We start from the raw sequence: 23,698 nt of genomic DNA, 5'->3' as shown, positions 1-23,698 counted from the left end.
CTTCCTGCATCACTACTCCCCACCCTTAACTGGCTACAGGAAAAGATGTGCTCCTGCATCTCTCTCTCCAAGGCGGTCTTTCTGTTGTTGCTGTGCACCTGCATTCCATCTGTCCTCCACCACGACGCTGCTCCTTTATTTTCTCCTCTCTCTTCTCCATCTTCAGTTTATCTCTTGATTCTAGATTATTGCATCCAACATAAAAACATTCTGCTGCTTTTCATGTTGATAAAAGTTTGCCTTGACTCTCATTCCTTTAGCTTCTGACCCATTTCTCTGCTCTCCTTTCCAGCCAAACAATTTGAAGATAATTTACACACACCATCTCCATTTTCTAGAGTCCTTAGCAGCCCTTTACAGTCCTGCTTATCTTCCTACCAGCACACTAAAACCGATCTTCTCCAGGTCACCAATCTTTGTGTAGACAAATCCATGGGATGGTATTATTATTTTTTTAACCTATTGGCAACATTTGGTGCAGTTCACCAAACTTTCCCAGAAGTTTCTTTCTTGATTGTCGGTTGTTGTTTAATTGTCTTTTAACACTATCTCAGCTTTTCTTCTTTCCTTTCTTCCTGCTTTCTCACAAGATCTCTCAAAAGTTATGATTCCTCGGGGTGCCTGGGTGGCTCAGTCGGTTAAGTGTTCAACTTCAGCTCAGGTCATGATCTTACGGTTGTCGAGTTCGAGCCCCGCATCGGGCTCTGTGCTGACAGCTCGGAGCCTGCAGCCTGCTTCGGATTCTGTATCTCCCTCTCTCTCTGCCCCTCTCCTGTCCGCACACTCTCTCTCCCTCAAAATAAGTAAACATTAAAAAATTAAAAAAAAGTTATGATTCTTCAAGGCTGAATTTTGGACCATCTTTCTTGTGTATCTGTGTTTCTCCCCAAATGATATCATTCTGCAAATAGTAAAAATGTACCTCTGCCAATTACCTCACCTCTGAGCTCCAGACCCGTGTATTGAAATACTGATTTGACATGAGGTGGGTTTGTAATAGGCATCCCATGCATAACACGCCCACGCAAGATCTGACTCTCTTTGCTTCCGATCCTTTCTATCTCAGAAAGCGTCATCATCAGCATCCAGTTATTAAAGCCAGAAATATGAAAGTCATACATGACACTGCCCTTGTCTCAGTTCTCTAACCCAATCTAGCAGATGATCCTCTTTGTTCTGTCCTTAGAACCTGCCATGTATACCCGCTCTACTTGGCCCCATCATGCAGCATCCACAATAATCTTCAAAAATAAAAGCACTCATTGAAGAGCTAAAATTGGAAAGAATGACAGTACCAATCGGTAGTGAGTCATGGGGCAGGAGGTCTCACACACTGTTAGCACAAGCTTTTTTTTTTTCAATATATGAAATTTATTGTCAAATTGGTTTCCATACAACACCCAGTGCTCATCCCAAAAGGTGCCCTCCTCGATACCCATCACCCACCCCCCCCCCCCCCCCCCCATCAACCCTCAGTTTGTCCTCACTTTTTTTTTATTTTTTTATTTTTTTATTATTATTTAAAAAAAATTTTTTTTTCAACGTTTATTTATTTTCGGGACAGAGAGAGACAGAGCATGAACAGGGGAGGGGCAGAGAGAGAGGGAGACACAGAATCGGAAACAGGCTCCAAGCTCTGAGCCATCAGCCCAGAGCCTGACGCGGTGCTCGAACTCACGGACCGCGAGATCGTGACCTGGCTGAAGTCAGACGCTTAACCGACTGCGCCACCCAGGCGCCCCTGTTCTCACTTTTTAAGAGTCTCTTATGGTTTGGTTCTCTCCCACTCTAACCTCTTTTTTTTTTTTTTTCCTTCCCCTCCCCCATGGGTTTCTGTTAAGTTTCTCAGGATCCACATAAGAGTGAAAACATATGGTATCTGTCTTTCTCTGTATGGCTTATTTCACTTAGCATAACATTCTCCATTCCATCCACATTGCTGCAAAAGGCCAGATTTCATTCTTTCTCGTTGCCACGTAGTATTCCATTGTGTATATAAACCACAACTTCTTTATCCATTCATCAGTTGATGGACATTTAGGCTCCTTCCATAATTCGGCTATTGTTGAGAGTGCTGCTATAAACATTGGGGTACAAGTGCCCCTATGCATCAGTACTCCTGTATCCCTTGGGTAAATTCCTAGCAGCACAAGTTTTAATGACAATGAAAAGAAGAGGCGGGGCGCCTGGGTGGCTCTGTTGGTGAAGCATCCGACTTTGGCTAGGCCATGATCTCATGGTTCTTGAGCTCCAGCCCTACGTCGGGCTCTGTGCTGATGGCTCACAGCCTGAGGCCTGCTTCAGATTCTGCGTTGCCCTCTCTTTCTTTCCTTTGCTTGTGCTCTCTCTCTCAAAAATAAATAAATGTCAGAAAAAAAAAAAAAAAGAAAAGAAGAGGCAAAATGACTTGGAGGAGGTATTGCCTTCTGAATTGAAGATACACCACAGTTCCATCACCAAAGGCCTGCCAGCCAACAAAAAGAGCGTATGCATGCACTGCAAAGTGTATACACAAATGTTCATATCAGCAGACCCCCGAAACAATCCAATGCCCAATGTGCATCCACAACAGAATGGATACAAGCATTAAATCGAAGGATAGGCATGCCATGGAACATTATAGAGAATAAAAGTGAATGACTTGTAACTACGTGTCACAACATTAGTTTCCAAAATTATATTTCAGTTGTATCAGTAATACTTCTTGTGATTTTTTAAAAAAAAGTTTGTTTGTTTGTTTGTTTGTTTGTTTGAAGTAATCTCTACGCCCAACATGGGCCTCGAACTCCCGACCTGGAGATCAAAAGTGGCAAAGATCAAAGTTGGCTCTTCAACTAAGCCACCAGTGGACCCTATATCAGTAATACCTAGCAAAGGAAGCCAGACACAAATTGATACAAAGAACAATTTCATTTCACTTTAAAAACCTGGAAAGCTGAGCTGTAGTGTTTAGCAGTTTGTACTTAGGTGGGAAAAGTATAAAGGAAAGCAAGAAAATTATTACTTGAAAAGAGAAACTATCGTTTACCTATGGAAGGAGGGAAGGTAGCGTTGAGTGACAGGGGGTCGGCAGGGGTTCTGGGATGCTGTCAAGGCTCTATTTTTTGTCTTGCATTTGATTTTACAATGGCACACCTTATAATTTATACATTAATGCTTAGTGTACCTCTCTGTATGTGCATTGTCCGCTACAATGAAATACATGAGTAACTTCCTGGAATGAAACCACTGTGCGCAGAATGGAATCCAGGTGCCTCTGTGTCTGACAAGACTCTGCAGGAGCCGGCTGAGCTCCTTTGCAACTTTACCTCTCAGTTCTTTGCTGCCTCTTTGCTGCTTTTTAACCACGCTGAAGCTCACCTGCTTTCTGCCCGTTCCTTGAACACTCCAAGCTCTCTGCTTCCTCATGGCCTTTTTACCTGCTGTTCCCTCGTAAAGAAAGCCCCCCTCTGGTTTTGGTTTGGTGAGCTCCTTGGCTCCTTCAAAGTATCAGGTTGAGATGTCATCTCTTCACAGGAGAGATTCTATGTAAAGGTTCTACCTTGGATGCGCTGGCATATCACCCTGTTTGTTTCCTTTGTACCTAGCACACTTTCTGATTCTTCTGGTGCTACTTACTAATTTGCCGACTCTATTCCAGCTATACTGGAGGTTCTAGGAAGGCAGAGATCTTTGTTTGTTTGTTGTGTGCTTGCTCATCATTGTGACCCTCCTGCTTGGCACACCCTCCTGCTTGGTTATACTCGTTTTCTTGGAAGAAAATCAATAGCTTGGGCTTTAGGAAGATATCCTATTTGATGACCTATTTGAAAAATATTAACTATTAAATGAGTAGGCATTTTCTCCTCTGGTTTGTGAAGTGGCTCTGAGCAGTTAAGAACTTTTTTTTTTATACTCTCTTTCCACACACACAAAATACCGTATTGAAAAATGGCTGTATTGTTTTTACATTTAAATCCAACTTAGTTAACGTGTAGTGTGATAATGGTTTCAGGAATAGAATTTAGTGATTCATCACTTGCATATAACACCCAGTGCTCATCCCAACGAGTGCCGTCCTTAATGCCGATCACTCATTTAGCCCACCTTCCCACCCCCTCCCCTCCAGGAACCCTGAGTTTGTTCTCTGTATTTAAGAGTCTCTTATGGTTTGCCTCCCTCTCTGTTTTTATCTTATTTTTCCTTCTCTTCCCCTATGTTCATCTGTTGTGTTTCTTAAGTTTTACAGATGAGTCAAATCATATGGTATTTGTCTTTCTCTGACTGATTTATTTCACTTAGCGTAATACATTCTAGTTCCATCCATGTTGTTGTAAATGGCAAGATTTAATTCTTTTTGATTGCCAAGTAATATTCCATTGTGTGTGTGTGTGTGTGTGTGTGTGTGTGTGTGTGTGTATAAACCCCACATCCTCTTTATCCATTAGTCAGTTGATGAACATTTGGGCTCATTCCACAGTTTGGCTATTGTTGATAGTGCTGTTATAAACATTGGGGTGCATGTGCCCCTTTGAATCACCATTTTCGTATCCTTTGGAAAAATACCTAATAGTACAATTCCTGGGTCATAGAAGAATAACCCCATTTTAATCACCAGTGTTGTCTTCCAAAGGGATTGTATGGAGGAAGATGCCTCAGTGGTTATTAACTCTTAGTTTGAAGGAAGGATGGATAGAGCTGGAAGATGCACCAGAGACCATTTAGTAAATAAGGAAACTGAGGGACGGAGAGGTGAGATGGTTTCTTTATGGCAGAAGGCAGAGGGGGGTTTTATTTGCCTTAAGAAAAGGCCACCCTCTGTCCTCAGACCACTTCAGGTGACTGACATCTGCCTGAATGGTGACATCCTTAGCACCCAGGAGCTACAATTTCCCTAGGGTCCCTCCTAATCTTGCACCTTGAGACACTGCCCTGGCCTTTTTGCCAGAGTGGTCATCTAAATCCCCAGTCTTTCCACAGATGACAAAACCACAGGAGCTTTGTCAATCTGCATAAAACATCTGAATGCTAATGAAATGGCCCAGCACATTAATTAGATAGTCAATAGATCATTCAGTCTCAACAGCTCAGTTCATCTTCCTTTATTTTCCAAACAATAGACAGCACATTAGGAATGAAATCAGAATGCCAATTAATTCCAGTTCGGTACATTTCCAAACAAGTTTTCATAACCACACTAGAAATATTTTAAAAAATAATTTCGTAATATTAAACTTTACCTCTTCTAATCCTAAAAAAGAGAAAATACATTGATGCTATTTACATATAAACTCTGAAGACATTTCAAAAGGAGTGGATCACAACACTAACAAAGCCAATAAATATGAATCTCAGAAAGAACAAAATCATTTGCCCACATTAATTAGTCATCAGAATTGATATCTAGTATGAAATGTCTATAAATTTAAATGGAGGCGATGTCAATTTTGTCGGAAAATAAGATTATAGGGGTGCCTGGGTGACTCGGTCGTTTAAGTGTCCGACTTCAGCTCAGGTCATGATCTCGCAGTCCGTGAGTTCGAGCCCCACGTCGGGCTCTGTGCTGATGGCTCAGAGCCTGGAGCCTGTTTCAGATTCTGTGTCTCCCTCTCTTTCTGACCCTCCCCCGTTCATGCTCTGTCTCTTTCTGTCTCAAAAATAAATACATGTTAGAAAAAAATTTTAAAAAGAAAATAAGATTATAAAATTCAACTGTCAGATTTTATATTTTATAGGACTTCTTTCAGGCTAAATAATATAGTCCAAAACTCATTAAGAAAGTGTATTTTTTGTAAAAGGCAGAAAGTTTAACTTGAAATATCAGAGTGTTAAGTTATTTATCTATTTCAGAAATCATTGGAGAACTTTTTAGAGGAAAAAACAATATCACTGTCGTTCATTTTTTTCTGTTTAATCAACCTGCAATCAACTGACTCATTAGAAGAGAATGTGAAGGATCAAAACTAAGTAAATAAAAAGCAATGTCTAAGCCAAGATCTGGAGACAGTTTGAGGTTGTTAGTTCATTTCATTGCTTTGCTGTTGCTGACTAGAGTAGTATTTCTAGGCGTTAAGATACATTCCCAAGGAAGCTTATATACTGAAATGCCTTAAAACCAAAATTACTAAAGAGTTTGGCTTCCCCCCACCCCCCGCTCCAAACACACACATTAGATTTTTTAATTTCTACTGAGGATCTGAACAGTGATATGCATGGTTTTCTTCATACTATCACGACGTTGTCTTATATTAATGGTAGATGATTTGAAAACTACAAAAAAAAAGTAGCACAAAGAAAAATAAATATTGCCCAAATCTATCACCAAACATTATATTTCCTGTAGTCTATTTGTCCATGCCAACCTAATGTACAGATTTTGCTGCATATATACATATTTGATGTGATTATATAGTTTATAAATATTAGATAATCTCATACTTTAAAATAATAAGCTTTATTGAGGTGTAATTTACATGAAATAAAATTCACTTATTTAAAATTCTGAAACATTCTTCATTCCTTGAAGTAGCCCTCTTTGGTAGTGGTTTATCATCTTTTAATATACTACAAAATATAATCTGCCAAGTTTTTATTAGGATTTTTGCATTTGTATTTATGGATGAGTTAGATCTATGCTTTTCGTATTTTATCTATGTCAGGTTTACATAGAGATTTTGTTTTACTGGAGAATCTTCTAAAAAATTCTGGAATAGCACATAAAATGGGGATCCACATTCTTGGGAAAGAGAAGTTAAAACAAAAAATTAAGCTCATGTAAGTCCAGAATTCTTTATTATTGTATATGTATGTACAAATTGTGTGTGAACGTGTGTGTATTAAAATTTAAAGAGCAGTAACTGAGAAAGAACCATTTTTTTGTTTCTAAAATTGAGTTTTAATAAATCCATGTGAATTTTATTTGTATTATCTTATTAATTAATGGATGAAACCATTATATTCAAATTTATTAGCACAAAGTTGCATGTTTTCTTTTTCTTTTTTTTTTAGTATTTTTACATGCATTTTAACAATTTTTTTTAATTTAATTTTTTATTTTTTTAAATTTGCATCCAAATTAGCTAGCGTATAGTGCAACAATGATTTCAGGACTAGATTCCTTAGTGCCCCTTCCCCATTTAGCCCATTCCCCCCTCCCACAACCCTTCCAGTAACCCTCAGTTTGTTCTCCATATTTATGAGTCTCTTCTGTTTTGTCCCCCTCCCTTTTTTAATATTATTTTTGTTTCCCTTCCCTTATGTTCATCTGTTTGGTCTCTTAAAGTCCTCATATGAGTGAAGTCATATGATTTTTGTCTCTCTCTGACTGGCTAATTTCACTTAGCAAAATACCCTCCAGTTCCATCCATGTAGTTGCAAATGGCAAGATTTCATTCTTTTTGATGGCCGAGTAATACTCCATTGTATATATATATATATACCACATCTTCTTTATCCATTCATCCATCGATGGACATTTGGGCTCTTTCCATACTTTGGCTACTGTTGATCGTGCTGCTATAAACATGAGAGTGCATGTGTCCTTTCGAAACAGCACACCTGTATCCCTTGGATAAATGCCTAGTAGTGCAATTGCTGGGTCATAGGGTAGTTCTATTTTTAGTTTTTTGAGGAACCTCCATGCTGTTTTCCAGAGCGGCTGCACCAGCTTGCATTCCCAACATGTTTTATTTTTCTATAACATTTATAGGCTCTTATGTATTTAATTGTGCATCTAATTTAAGTTCCTTTGATTTCCCTAATCTTCTGTTTTGACCAGAAAGAGAACTTCTTTAATGATTGTTTTGAAATGATCTCTTAAGCTTATTTGTCATGTATTTCTTTATCTGCACCGATCAGTCATTATTTTTATTCCTTTTTCTTGCTTTCTTTAGATAGTTTATTATTTTTCAATTCATCCTCCATTTATTTACTTTTTAATTAGTTTATTTATTTTTTACAGTTTACTTAGCTTGAGAGAAAGAGAGAGAGAGAAAGAGAGAGAGAGGGAGGATAGAGAAAGAGGGAGAGAGAATCCCAAGCAGGGGATTAATTAGCACAGAGCCTGACTTGGGGCTCGATTTCACAAGCCATGAGATCATGACATAAGCCAAAATCAAGAGTCAGTCGCCCAACCGACTGAGCCACCCACACCATCCTGTATTTATAATACAATGACTTAAAGGCATAATATATTTTTGAATATACTGTTTACCAGATTTTTAAAAAATGCTTTTTCTCAGTTTATGTTATATTAAAAATTAGTCAATGAATGTGACATACTCTTTACCTAGATTCATCAATGATTAACATTTTCTTCTCTCTCGTGCACATTCCCTCTTGGGCTCTCTCTCCATATTTGTTTTTCCTGAACAATCTGTGAGTAATTTGCAGGCATCACAATCCTTCTAGACCTGTGTCATCACCTTGTATTTTCATAGTAAAGGGACATTCTCTGACATAAATCTTGGCATATTTATCAAAATCAGGAAATTTAACACTGTTTGAATTTCACTATCTGATGTAACACTCCATATTCAAATATTTAAGATCATTCCCAAAGTACAAAGTTGTATGTTATATATATTGTTTCCATAAGTTTCTATGAGCAGTATTTTTTCCAGCTCTAAAATCTAATATTTTATTTATTTCCGTTAGTTGCTGTGTCTCTTTAGTTTCTTATTTAATTGCTAACCGTTTTCCAATCTTCCATTTTTTTTTCTTGATGTTGGCAATGTTGAGGAATATAGGTTAGCTTTTATAGAATTCCCTTCATTTGGGCTTTTCTGATTCTTCCTTGTGATTGGACTCAGGCAGTGCATTTTTAGCAGGAATACTGTACCAGTGATGTTGTGTTGTGTTGTGTCCTTCTACATGTGTTACACCAGGAGGTACAAGATCAGTTTGAGTCAATGTTTTTTTAATGTTTATTTACTTTTCAGAGACAGAGAGAGAGACAGAGACAGAGGCACGAGTGGGGGAGGGGCAAAGAGAGGAGACACAGAATCTGAAGCAGGATCCGAGCTGTCAGCACAGAGCCTGACACGGGGCTCGAGACCATGACCTGAGCTGAAGTCAGACGCCCAACCGACTGAGGTGCCCCGTTTGAGTCAATTTTTTTATATGACATTTGCTAACTTCTTCTAGGTAGTGCCTGCCAGATTTTGCACTATGAAGTCACCTCTCTCCTCCATTTGTAATTACTAAGTAATCTGTGGGAAGATACTTTAAATTGTGTGAATATCTTGTTCACCGCGAGGATTTTAATCTCCACCCCTGATTTTGCCTGAATCAATTATTGCTATAGTCCTTGCAGAATAGTGAATTTATAACTCTTTCATTACTTCAACATTTATTTGTTGGTAGTATGAGTACTGTACTGGAAAACAAGTAAATAAACAAAACCCAAAAATCAGAAGCTCTCCCTTCCTCGTTAATGCATGTGTATACTCCCGTCCAGTAGAGTTACATGGGTTCATTTTTATTTAGTATGTGAAAATCACCTGCTGTCATTATTCACGAAATGCTCAAAAATTTCTGGATTTGACATCAGGCTGTCTCTTCGGAACTTTTGGCATGTTCTCATCAGTTTTTCAACTCTTCTGTACATCTTGGCACAGAAATAGGTTCAAAAGCTCCTTATGTTTCTCTGTTCTGGCCAAGGAATCAACCATATTTGTGCGTACTGGCATATCATAAACGATGTAGGCACTAGTTGTCAACACATGTGCATGTACATGTACATGTGGACTCCTCCATTCATACTCTAATTCCAATTCAGAACCTCAAGAATCTTTCATGATCCAGGAAGGGAGGAGAGAACAAGACAAAATGAGATCTGCTGTTTGGTTTTGGGAAGGGGTGCCATTCATGGGAGTGTCTGTCTGCCTTTCCTTGGGCAGAATTGGGATGCCTGGGCACATCAAGAAAAGGTTAGGAAATGTTTGTAGATGAATATAATGCCTGCTTAAACAAAATGAGGGTTCTGTTAGTTAAAAAAAAATATAGGAACCATAGAAATGACCATTCGGTTGACAGCTAGCAATGGTTGCCACAATATGACATATCAGCCAGGAGGAAGACATACATGTTGTTATATCCTCTCTTAATTCTGGAAAAACAATGATGCCTAACCCCTCATGCCTGAAGAAGAGCACAGTTTTCTTCTTTAGTTCCAACTGATAGTATCTTAACACCTATTTTTTTTTACTTTCAATAAATATAAATACAGTGAAAACATTGAGAGGTCCCAACTGAATATCTTAGTGTTTGTAGAGTAGCTGATAAGACAGTTACTTATTCTAGCATACCCCTTTGCCTGTACAAAGGATGAGGTCTAAATCTTATGTACACATCAAGTCCAATGAAGTGTTGTGTCGTAGTGTATGACTTCTGATTCATGGATATCCTAACGCGTGCACTCATCCATACTCAGTTCTCATTTTCATGTCTCTTATGCCCAGTGGCTTTGTTCTAACTCTTCCTTGCTTTTTTAAGCCTGATTCTTTATTCTCTGAATAAGGTAATTATACTCAAAAGAAACCTATTTTTAGGAAGAATAGCTTCATTCCCAAAAGATCTTATGAATGATCTCAATCCAACCCATATAACACCACACTCAGAAGAGGTTACTATATTTCTATGAATAGAAAGGAGTATTTTCTGCTTTCCCACCATGAAATGTCTTCCAATATGCCCTCTGGGGATCTACTGTTGAGTCTCTGATTATAGTTTGGAGAATAAGGTTAAAAATCCAATGGGATAAAGAGGATACATGCTAGAGAGCCACTTTTCAATCTTTGTGAGTGTTGACTTACAAACTGATCATTGGCAGAACCACATTTTTTCTCTCAGAGAAAAATCACAACACATTTTCTGAGTCTGGGGGGAGAAGGAGCCGAGAGAAACTTGTCATATTATCTGAAGCAGACCTATCAATCGTGTTCAGTACAGGTCACGATTTGTCCAATTCCCTCCCTAAACACATGTGTATCTTAAGGAAGGAAATAGCATAAAATGATTTGGACTAGATGGAAAAGCACTGCTCTGCTTTCTTTTTTCCAGAAAAATAGTTCCCTTTTGAGATTATGTTCATTTTAAGAAAATTTTGAAGATCTAAAATGTCTCCACTCTGTTCGTTCAGTTCAGTCTCAATTGCTGTATATTCAGCTGTCATGGGGCCTGGAACACTATTCCAGGGGCTAGTGACTCTTTCTGGTACTTGGACTTGACCATAATTTGACTGCCTTATGGTCATGGTCATCTAAAGATTAATGCCACCATGTTTACACACCGTAACTCTAGTCTGGCTAGATATTTGCCATATATCTATCCCTAGAGATGACTTATTCAAGACAGAAAATTGAGACCCACTACCCTATTATAACATTAAAATATTGCAGCTTGAGACTGGTCCAGAATTACCTTGGTTTTGCTTGCCCAAAGACTCACGATAAGATAATATTTTGTAAATGTTAGAATTCTCTTCACGCGTGGGGGTGAAGAGTGTTTCCCAAAGTAGGTTCTGTGGAACCCTAGTTGCGTGAGATACTCTATGGAAGGCAGGATTCTGGAGACAAATAAATTTGGGAAATGCTGCAGACCATGTCTGTCACTTGGATGTTCATATTTGCGAAGTTCTAGAGAAATCTTTATGTTGGAATTAATCTATTTGACCCCAGAACTCTATGATCATAAAATACTTTTTCACATCCTTTTGCAGAACAGCTTTTGGAAAAAATAAACACATTTCTAGAATGTAGGTGAAGGACTGAAATTAATCCCATTACAATTTTTTAAGGCTTGTCCTTCCCACCTCGGGCTCAGATAGAGACCACATACATTTCTGTAGCTAAATAGTTATCGAAAACATTTAGACATGGAAAAATATCCTTCATGTGTTCACACACACTTCCTTGCCATAGTTTCCTCACTGCTGGGGCCTCTGTTCTCCAACACAACCGTGTTCAATCCTGCCTCTCCCACCTGAAACCATTGTTAAAATACAGATGTTCCCTATAGCTAATTGTGTTAAGTTCAGACTCTGAAACTTTACTTTTATGTCCTGACACGAATTTGTTCTCCCTCTTGTCCTATAACCAGCCAACCTGATTTCTCATTATTCTTCTAAACAGACCTTAGTCTTTGTCTCTTGTTTACCTCTCGCATATGTACTGTGAATTTACTACCCCCTCCCCAACGTTTGTTCTTTCTACCTTAAATGTTCTCTTTACCGCTGTCCTGCTCTTGACCCACTGAAAGCTTTCTGGTTCATTTCAGCAGCCATTTTATAGTGGATCCCTTCTCAGACTATTTCTGGAATTAGGGGGAGGTGATAAGGTTCCGACCTATCTTTACTCCCTACCTTCACAAATTTTTTTAATGTTTATTTCTTTTTGAGGGAGGAAGAGGGCATGAGCAGAGGAGGGACAGAGAGAGAGGGAGACACAGAATCCGAAGCAGGCTCCAGACCCTGAGCCGTCAGCACAGAGCCCGACGCGGGGCTCAAACTCACGAGCTGTGAGGTCATGACCAAGGCCAAAGTCAGACGCTTAACCGGCTGAGCCCCCAGGTGCCTCTTTATTCCCTACCTTCAAATAGGCTTTGCTAGCCCCATAGACATGAGTATACAGCTGCTGGCAAGCAACTTACCGCCGCGTTAAGAGAATCTGCCTCAGGATGTAGAGAAAAATCAGAGTCGAGAAATGGAAGGATATCTGCAACCCTGTATCTGGCTGTGCCTAAAAGAATCCCTTGTGCTTTCCAATAGCTTGAATCATGTTCAGTTAGGTTTCTGCCATTTGCAGCTGAAGAAAGACAAATTAACCCAAACAACAAAGTTGTAAGAGACCCTCTGTGAATTACGACTTTGTGACAGACCCTCTACATGTTATTTTCATATCAGCAACTTACCCAAAAGTGTATTTTCAGGCTTGACAACAATCTTATGTGGTCAGCATGATCACACGTAGCGGAGACTGAATGTTTCAGAGTCTGCCTACACCATTCTTCTCCCTGTGCCTACTTTTTCTATTCTTCCATTGATAAATATTTATGTCCTGATTTTAAAATGCATTCTCCAATTTTGGGGGGGGTACCCTCATATTTATCAGGAACACACACCAACATAGATGGAAAGGATCTAAATGGGAAAGATCAAAATATGTTAATGCACACCCTCCTGCATGGAGATGTTTTTTGCTGGTACGCTGGCTAATGCATTTTGCTGTCCAAACACACACAGCAGCCCGGATAGCACTATTAGCCTTGATCCATTGTAAGCTGGTGTCCAACCAGGTTGGAGCTTTTCGCAGACGCCATGGATGGAAATCCTACCATGCAAACAACTTTGGTCATTTTTAGCCCAGTGGAGGGAGCTGATTTGACACTAGAGACAGAGCCGGAGCCCCAAGGGTCCATCTCATAAACTAGACATTTCTCCTCCTTCATGCCTTATGCAAAGCAAGGAAACTGGTTTTATTTCCAAGTTGGTAACAAAAAGGAACAAGGTGCTAATCTTTCAAATGAAGATGGAAATATTTTTCCTACGGATTGACTTTGCAGCACTGTTTCTCAGTGAACTGTCCTCAGGGAAGTGGCCCAGGATATAATTTTGCTGTCACAAAAAACATTGCTTTGTATTGTAGTCAGATACATTTTACACTTTTGCAGTTCTTTCTCTCTCTCTGTCTCTCTGTCTCTGTCTGTCCGCAATTTAGATGGAAGGGATTTCTTGGAGTGAAACTTTTAATCTCACTGCATGCTGCCCGCCCTCAGACTTACTGATGAGCAGATACAGTTTAACACATACTGAATGCTGAAGGGCATTTGACATCCCCACCTTCTCCACGCAAAGAAAACTGTGTCTTGTAAAGAAAATAAAAGAATAGAAACAAATCTAATAATACAGAAAGACCTTCCATTTTTCTTCCTCAAGGAGATAAAGTGCCTCAAGGAGAAGTATGTAATGGGGAACAATATCTATATAAATAGAGGTGGAAGGGGAAAAGGTGAGAGAAAGCGACCACCTTCTTTGAAGTCATATCATTTTTATAATATGAGAAAATTATTCGTCTGGGTTATTTAAAATTTTTTTTAATGTCTATTTATTTTTGAGAGAGAGAGAGGGCACAGAATCCAAAACAGGCTCCAGACTCCAAGCTGTCAGCACAGAGCCTGACGCAGGGCTTGAACTCACAAACCATGAGCACATGACCTGAGCCGAAGTCGGACACTTAACCGACTGAGCCACCCAGGCACCCCTCGTCTGGGTTGTTTTTAAGTGACGTGGGGGAAAGAACTTCGTGCAACATGTCTTAGATAATATTTTTTCAATTTTTCAACGTTTTAGGTCATTTTTCTTTTGTACCAGGGAAGAATTTGATCTAAGACTGCTTTTCTTTCAGGCTCACCTTTAATGTATATCAACTTTTATTGGACTTGAACTATCACGAATGATGGAATTAGCATTTCTTCACATCATCCCCATATCTAAGTGTATCATAATTATATTGTCCTAAAAGTCTGGGTTCCTAGAAGTGATTACTGGATTACTGTCATCTTAAAAGTGTAATTCTAAGTACAGTGCCTTATTTTTAGAGAGGAAAATCACTTCTCGGTGAAACTATAATATAGGTAGAGGTGTGGATGGTGAAATAATATTAAATGCATTATGGATAGGCTGCACTGTAATAAAGCCAGGGAGGCTTCATATTGTGAAAACCAGTGGGAAGTCCACATAGATCAAAGCCTGGGTAATAGCAAACCCATTAATAGAGAAACCCACAGGGACCAGAGGAGAAACCTAAGCTCATACAAGGGTGCCACTCAATGCCCCAGACCCTGTGTCCTGCTGTCTCCATTAGGAAAAAGTCAAAATGAGCCTTTTTCCTGCATTAGTAGGTCTGACATCTGGACTGAATCCTTCCGGTTTTAAGGAATGTGGCACACACAGTTTATCTCCACCTCCTTGAGGGCTCAGAACAGCTGGGGACAAGGCGTTACCTCCATTTTGCATTAGACACTGGACATGGTACCTTTTGTCTGTGGCCAGCTGTCCCTGCCTTGACCGAGAGCAGATGATCGCTCTTTTGGTTTCTTTTCTTGAAAAGGGTTTGGAGACCTTGTTTTCCAAAATTTTAAAGGCTTGTGATGCAAAGCCTAACAAGATAAGCAGAGATCCTTAGAAGGAATTATCGAAAGTAATTTCAGTCAAACCTTGAGTTGCGAGTAACTTGTTCTGCAAGTATTCCACAAGACGAGCAAACATTTCTAATAAATTTTAACTCGATAAATGAGCAATGTCTTGCAATATGAGTAGCATGTGACACCGAAGGTCACATGATCACAACTGAGCCAATGGTTTTTTAAATTTGCTTTGATATACGAGTGCTTTGGATTACAAGCATGTTTCCAGAATGAATTATGCTCACAAACCAAAGTTTTACTACTTCAGAATTGACCTGTAGCAAATATTTTCTCTATTTTTCTAGAGTTGATTGTAGGGAAGGGCAGAACATACTTCCTAAGACAAGTAGCTTAGCAATTGCTATGAAAAGGCAGGATCACCATTTCATTAACTTCCAGGGGACAAATATTAATACATTGTTTTGCGTGAAGGTAACTGGAAGTTAGCTGGTACCTGCCAATATTAATGGTGATTATGAAGGCAGAGCCACAAATGTGTGTAGAATATTTATGGTGGTCAACGTGGTGGACTTCTGTATTTCATCTCACATGGTTTTTCTAACAACCCTGCTAGGGAGGCCTTGTGATTTTTCCCTTCTCTAAGGAAATGAAGTCTGAAGACATTAAATAAGAAACCAAAGTTCCTACAGCTGGTAAGTGGAAGACAGGACTCCAACCCAGGTTGTCTGAGGATAACGCCTTATAATTAATCCCTATGTTATACTGCTTTACAATGTGGTTTTCATAACAAAGAGTAAAATATATATGTAGGGATGTCAGACATTTTAAGGAAATGAAAACTTTCTTCCCATTTTCACAACTGACAATAGATTTTATTTATTTATTTAAAAAAATTTTTTTAACGTTTGTTTTTGAGAGACAGAAAGACAGAATGTGAGCAGGGGAGGCAGAGAGAGGGGACACAGAATTTGAAACAGTCTCCAGGCTCTGAGCTGTCAGCACTGAGCCCGACGCGGGGCTCAAACTCACGAACTGCGAGATCATGACCTGAGATGAAGTCGAACTGCGAGATCATGACCTGAGATGAAGTCGGATGCTTAGCCAATTGAGCCCCCCAGGTGCTCCACTGACAATAGATTTTAAATTCTGACCTCGAAAGCTACTTGGAGAATGGCCAAGAGGGATACAGGTGTTTTCATTATTTCTTAAAGAATCATCCTCATTTCTTGGACTCAGACACACATTTCTTGGACGTTGGACTCAGACACAGTATTTTATTGTCATGAGCAGGGAGGATGCATTACTACTTACAGAGATGCTGTCTTCATTGGGTGGTGGATGGAGCCCCCCTTTTGATCTTCTGACTATAATTAGGAGAACCCAGGTAAAAAGGTATTACATTAGAGACAGAGTTGGCTTGGAGAGTCTAGCTTGCCTAGACCCTGGAAAACTGAGGAAGAGACATGTGTTCAGGTCCAGTTGGGCATAATTTTTCTTGATCTCCCCAGGGCGAAGATGAGGACATGCTGGGCTTAGTTTAGCTCAGGAGCAAGAGGAGCTGCTGTGTGCGAACATCCCTGTGGCTCCGAGCTCTTACACTGTGTGTGCGTCGAAAGTCACCTTGGAGGGCTGGTTAACATAATGGGACTATTCTTACCAACCACCCCCCCCCCCTCCCCGCGAGTTTCTGAATTCTGTAGGTGATGGACTGGGTTCCCCTAGGGTTGTATTTCTACAATGAATAAATGCCATTGGTCTGGGACCACCTTTTGTAACACTGCTGAAGGATAGTAGTTTGTACTCTGCAATTAACCCCTTGGATTTCTTAACCAGATCCTGCAACCAGGTTCCAGGCCATCACTAAGACCCATTCTGCCTGAATACAGGGAGAGTGGAGTCCCCTGTGCCAACCCTCAACCACGACTGATGGTACCACGGTCACACTGCCTTGTTCCCACTGCAGTGACTCAGCTGTGACCTGCACTGGGTCAGATTTCCCTGTAGGACTGAATGAAGGTCGCCTGCCATGGGACTTCGCTTGATATTGCCACCATTTCTTGGCTCCTTCCAGACTCAATCCTTCTTCCTCATTTGTTTTCCAGTGTTTTCCAGGACCACTTTTTGGTGGATCGTTTTCCCACAGATCTTCAGAGAACCTAACATAAGACCTAGAGCATCATTTCTTCATGAGAGTTTCTCTGGGTGGGGACATAAGCCTGGGCATTAAAGAGAGAGACATAGCAAGACTTAGTCTTCCTCCTCAGCTCCACCTCAGGAGTGGGTGGAAGTGATGGTGGGGGTGGGGGGCCTGTGAGGCACCCAGCGCAATCAAAAAGCCACACATAGGTGTGTCTGCTCCTCCCTGCACATACGAGAGTCACATTTGCCAGTCTGTGGATGGATTCCAATTTTACAACAGAATATAAACTCCTTAAATTCAGGGATTCTTTTTCACTGTTTGTTAGCTGTTGTGTTTTTTAGAGACGCCCAGCATGTAGAAGGTGCTCAAATGTCTGTTGAGTGAATACATTATGAGATACCAAATAGTGAAAAGTGGTTGAAAATGAAAAGTGGAAAGTTCTATCACTGGGAATTTATATAGTGCATGGGGGCTCAGCTCTAATCATCTTCAGAGCCGTCCTTGGTGTCAGAAGTGGGATTCGAAAGCCCTGCGACATGAACCTAAACAAAACTTGCCGCATTGATTCCACTGACTCTTTTCCCTCTTTCTGTGTCCCTCTTTTGTCAGTTGAACATTCTTGAACGTGCACCACAAAGCGAAGTTTTAGGTTTTTAGCCACTTTGCAATATTTGGTAGTTAATTTCTATTCCACCAGTGAATACTTGAGTGCACATATATGGTGAGCCCCTCTAAGGGCTGGGAGTATAGTCAAAAAAGAACCCTGCCCTCGAGGAGATGCAGGAAGGAAACCATCTGCAGACTGACCAGTGTACCCGCATATGTGAAGAAAAGGGAAAACTTAAAGATTTAAAAATTAAAGCTTTAGGCCAAAAAAGCTTTAACGCTTTAGGTGAAAAAAAAATCCATTAGCAATCTTTTCTCTTTGAGGCTCCTGGGTGGCTCAGTCGGTTAAGCATCCAACCTCGGCTCAGGTCCTGATCTCACGGTTCGTGGGTTCAAGCCCCGCGTCAGGCTCTGTGCTGACAGCTCGGAAGCCTGGAGCCTGCTTGGATTCTGTGTCTCCCTCTCTCTCTCTGCCCCTCCCCCACTCATGCTCTGTCTCTCTCAGTCTCTCAAAATAAATGAACGTTAAAAAATTAAAAAAAAATCTTTTCCCTTAGTTCAAAATAAAAGCAATTAAAGCAGTAGAATGCATTTATTTCCTTCAACCTGTTCCCTGGGCAGTTCTTGGCATTTGCTCTTTTCTTGGATTAAGAGATACAAACCTTCACTTGGCTTTCCCTTCCCTTCATTCTAGCCCATCAGAGAGGCCATCCCGATTCGCTAATTCTGCGTCAGGTGAATTCTTCCCTCCCAACGCCCACACCCTGCACGCTGCCTTTCTGTCATGCTAACCTGTACGTTTTTCTTCAGACCACAGAACACTCTGAGTTATGGTGGTATTTATTTCATTATTGGTTTATCCTGAATCTTTGCCTTCCTAACTGCTAAGACTTCATGGTTTTGGCCCACAACAGGCACGCCATAAATATTGATTGACTGCATGGCGGTATGGATTTAAAAGTTGAAAACAGTTGTGGCTATTAACTTTTATGAAGGGATCAGTCTTGCACATGTAGGTATGACCTGCTCTCTCCGAAAGTGGGGCGCTCCCAGGAAACCTTGTATACCCTGAAATGGTGCAAAGCAACATCCTCTCATGTGGCAGTCGAAATCCTCTCTGGGTTTCTTTTGTTGAGCACAGACAGGCACTGACATAGGTCTTGGGTCAAAGTTGCAGTGGTGCAAAATGAACTTGAGGAGAGCGGGGTACACCTGCAATTATTTGATTGAACTCATTTTTCAGTCTGAATCTGTCATTTCTGTAGCCACGGACAGGGCCATCTGTTAATTTGAAGTTGTAATTTTTTTCCCCAGATGGGTGGTAAATTATAGACGTGACCAAGAAGACGAGGCTGAAACTCGTTACCATCACTTGCCAGTGGCCTTTTCAGTGTTCATTTTAGAGACCAGACTAATTACTCAGTTTAGAAGCCCCCACATAAACCAAGTGAATTGTCTATAATGACCATTTCAGAGCAGTTTTGTTAGGCCATGGAAGTGTTTTGTTTTTTTTTTTTTCCTTTGGATGAATTGTCTGAGCTTTGGGGAAACCTGGATATCCCTTGGGCTATCAGCCGAGCTATCTTGAAGCACTAGAGATTATAAAAGACCATTTCTGGAAGTGGAATTTATGCGTTCACTGTATACACCACGGCTGTGCTGTAAACCCCGTAGCTACAGTTCCAGAACATTTGCTTGGCTCATTTTCTTCCTTCCTTCCTTTCCTTCCTTCCTTCCTTCCTTCCTTCCTTCCTTCCTTCCTTCCTTCCTTCCTTCCTTCCTTCCTTCCTTTTCACAGAATCAGTCCTCAGCACATCACAGATTTTGGTCAAATTGTTTTTCACTGCCAATCAAATAGATGGTAGGAATCAGTTCAAGTGATTTGTCCAGTGTTTGGCATTATATATGCTGGTGGTTGAAAATCATGCCAAGCTACACTTAGAATAGACTTTGTCATCTGTGATAAATGTCTGCCGATTATTTTTCTTAGTTTGGAGTTTGTCATCACTTTTGACAAAAGAAGGGTCTCACAGAATTTCCAAACCTAATGAGGAATTTAAAATACGCGTTGGCTTTATTAGAAAAAGACACACTGCTTAACAGAAGTTTTGGCTGGTGGGCAGTGTAGTGGACATCTGTTGCTTTTTTCCTGCTTGGATTTTATTTCTTATTCTAGAACGCCCCTTCAGTTTTTTCTTTTGTAGGCCCACCTGTCCCCAGTCCTACTCCCTGTGAGTCACATGTGCATGACTCTCCTATTCCCTCCTCAGTCTTGACGGGTGGGTACCTGACCAAGCGGTCCCGTCAGCACATACTAATCCAAGAATCCCCCGTCTAGTCAGTGATGGGCAAGTGACCCATCCTGGCCCAGGTAGCCTGAACACCGTGGTGTTTATAGAAGCTACTAAGAAGGAGGCATGCTCATTTAACAGACCAAGTGCCATGAGCACCTTGAGTCTGGAGTATCAGTAGCCATAAGAAGATAGAAGGAGGGGCGCCTGAGTGGCTCAGTCGGTTGGGCATCCGACTTCGGCTCAGGTCATGATCTAGAGGTTTGTGAGTTCGAACTGTCTGTGCTGACAGCTCAGAGCCTGGAGCCCGCTTCGGATTCTGTGTGTGTCTCTCTCTCTGCCCTTCCCCTGCTTGTGCTCTGTTTCTCTCTGGTCTCTCAATAATAAATAAACGTTTTAAAAAAAAAGAAGATAGAAGGAAATGTAACAGAACAGAAAGAAAGTTTAAAGGTGGAAAGAGTGAGGGAGAAGGAGAAAGAAGAGCCTCTCAGATCAACTTCTGATGCGAGTGTTTTAAATCCTAGATCTATCTGTACTGAAGGGGAGACCCACCTACCCCCCCGCCTTTATAATTATCTAATTTTTAATCTAGTTGATTTACATTTCTACCATTTGAATCCCCTGATTTGCTCACTGCTAGAGGTGGACTTACCAAACCCAAAGGTAACTTTGCAATTCTTTAGAACCTGGGCATGAGTTAGTCCTGGAATCCATGTATCTTAAAGACCCGGAGTTTTAGTTTAATTACACATTTTATATGACAATTTGTGAATATGATTTCTTAAGCTAAGCATGCCCGTCTTTCTAGTGAGGATTTCAGGAGCCACATTTGCCAGTAGCTTTGACATCTCTTGCTGAAGATGGGGTAAAAGCAATATTAGGGAAGCTCAGGCCAAAAAAGAGTTTTGTATTTTTCACCATGCATTTCCAATTTATTTCCAGCTGAACTCAGAGGAGAGAAGAGTAGATCACCATATAATCTATTCAATTTCAATTTCAAAAGATGCGGCAGCTGATCAAAGGATACTCCTGAGTAGCATATTTCCATAAAATGAATTTTGACAACTTTCCCCCAAATGTGTGTCTTACTTTAGCTTTTGATTTGAAAGGAAAAATGGAGGTTGGCAGGAAAGATAAATCAAAGCGGGTACTGACAGTGTTCGGGCCCTCCAAACAGTCTGTCTTAGAATTTCTGCCATTTTCTCAGGTAAGCCTTAAAACCTAGTATTTTTAATCTAGTATGTGAACCACTTCTTACTCATGGTTTCTCTAGAAGAGCCTTTGTATTTCCCAGAGTAATGGATGTCTCAAATGAATGTCCCCTTTCCCCTCTCCCCAATTTAATCTCAGAGAGGTTAAGCCCTACTGATCTCGTTGTCTGGAAATCCTTTATATGTCTACTAAAATACAGAAAATGTTCTTAGGTGTGATCTCTTAGAATTCCACATGAGTATATGCTCCAGATAATAGCCTAGAGCAGTTCACTGGACTGATATGCTTACGTAGGCACCAACACCTGCTTTCCTTTTTAAAAGCTAACACTCAGAATAGTCACATGTTACTATCTTATGCTTTTAAAATAGAACTTGACCATCTTCTTGAAACCACCTGAAAGACATTCTTGGTCAACTGCTTAGTATCTGTCACTTGCTCTCCAAGTTCACAGCAAACTTGCCTGCTTTTATAAGAAGTCCGACTAGTTTGGGGTCCAGAACATAGAGATTCTGCCATTGCAAAGCAAGAGGGGGCCATAATCTTAATTAAAAAAAATAATAACACGCAATGAATCAGATATAATTTTAATTTTTGAATAGTTTACTTCTGGTCTAGAGTTAAGCAAATAGTAAAGTATTTATGATAAATTTTCTCCATAAATATTAAGTATTAGTATGTAACGTAGGATCTATCTTGCCAGTAGGTAAAATCAAATTATTAACTTTGAAATTTCCCGCTTTTTGATGTCTCTTCTCCAAAGTTCTGGATTTTTATTCTTTGAGGCTAAGCTCAGCCAGCATGTAGAATTGATGAAAGTGATTCCAAACCTTACCCCTTCAGAAGTGTTAGGCTTTTGGTAGAACATTTAATAAAATTCAGAAATATTTAAAATTAAGTGGAAAAATATTAATGAAACACAAGTTATAAAGCAGGATTACAATGGGATTTTAGTTTTTGTTTGAATATATATAACTAATTATATACATATATATTAAAGAGCATGCTCAAAATATTAGCGGGCTTATGGTTGGCTATTTTCATATTTCTTATGTGATTTCTTATGTGATTATATAAAACTAATAACTATAACTTTAAGAAAAGAATTCTGCTAGAAATCTGGTGAACCCAAATGAATACATAGTATTTATTCAGTTACTCCAGCAAATTGATTATTGTGTGTTTTGGCCATAAAGCTGGGCGTGTTCCAGAAGGGATTTTAATATGGAACTTCTAGATGAAGGAGTGGATACTTTCTGGAATACATTGCCTGTCCCAAATGTATCCCCTTGCCCACCCATCCCCCATGTATCATTTCAGTTTCTCTACATCAGGAGTCTAAGCACAGCTTAGCTGGTGTTTCTATTTCAGAGTGTCTCATCGAGCAGTACTCACAGTGTTGGTTGAGGCCAAGATGTCTCAAGGCTGGCCTGGGGGGAAGATCTGCTCCAAGTTCACTCACCTGGCAGGTCTTAGAAAATTCACTATGAAGCCGACTATTGGGGCCCTTGGCAGGTCTCAGATTCTCTGTCTGTCAGCTGGACTCATCCCCTTCCAGGCACGTGAGCCTCTCCAGAGGGGTACTCACAATGTGGACACTGCAGAGTGAGGCAGGGAGAGTGAGAAACAGAAGGAGAGAGAGAAGTGGAAGTCATGGTCTTCCTGTAGGCCAATGTCTGCCGTGACATCCCAAAGTTTGCCGTGTTCTGTTTGTTAGGAGGGAATCAGCAGGTCTAGTCCACACTGGAGATGAGAGGATGACACAAAGGCGTGACTAGCGGGAGATGGGAATCCCTTGGGCCAGTGTCGGGGGGCTGCCTGTCCTACCCACTGAGAGATGAGCTTGGAGTCAGAGAGACCTGAGTTTTGGTGCCACACCTAGTACTGATTAGCTCTGTGCTTTGGTCAAATTCCTTAGCAAGTCAAGTAACTTCACCTCCGTTTGCTCATGTAGTAAACACGAATACAGTATTTCCACCTCCCAAGCTTGTAGTCGTCGTAATGTGCGGGTGACGACACCACACCGGAAGCCCCTCGCACAACGGCTCTCACATTAAGTGTTCAGTCACATTAAGGTTGCATGGGATGTGCCAGCCTTCCACTCTGGCCGGGTCTCCTGCATCTTATTGACAGGAGCACATGTGCTCTGGTGATTCTGTCTGAGTTTGATTCTAGACTTTGAAGCCATTTATTAAATGGGGAAGATCAAGGATCACAGAATGTTTGGGAGCATTAAATAAAATAGATGTCAAGTGAGTTTAGCATATGCCTGGCAGATGACTCGTATTTATATCCAAATTATTATTCAATGAAAATTATAAAGAAA

Source organism: Lynx canadensis, chromosome A3 (genome assembly GCF_007474595.2).
Source record: "Lynx canadensis isolate LIC74 chromosome A3, mLynCan4.pri.v2, whole genome shotgun sequence".
Lineage (NCBI taxonomy): Eukaryota > Metazoa > Chordata > Mammalia > Carnivora > Felidae > Lynx > Lynx canadensis.
This window is presented reverse-complemented; position numbering follows the sequence as displayed.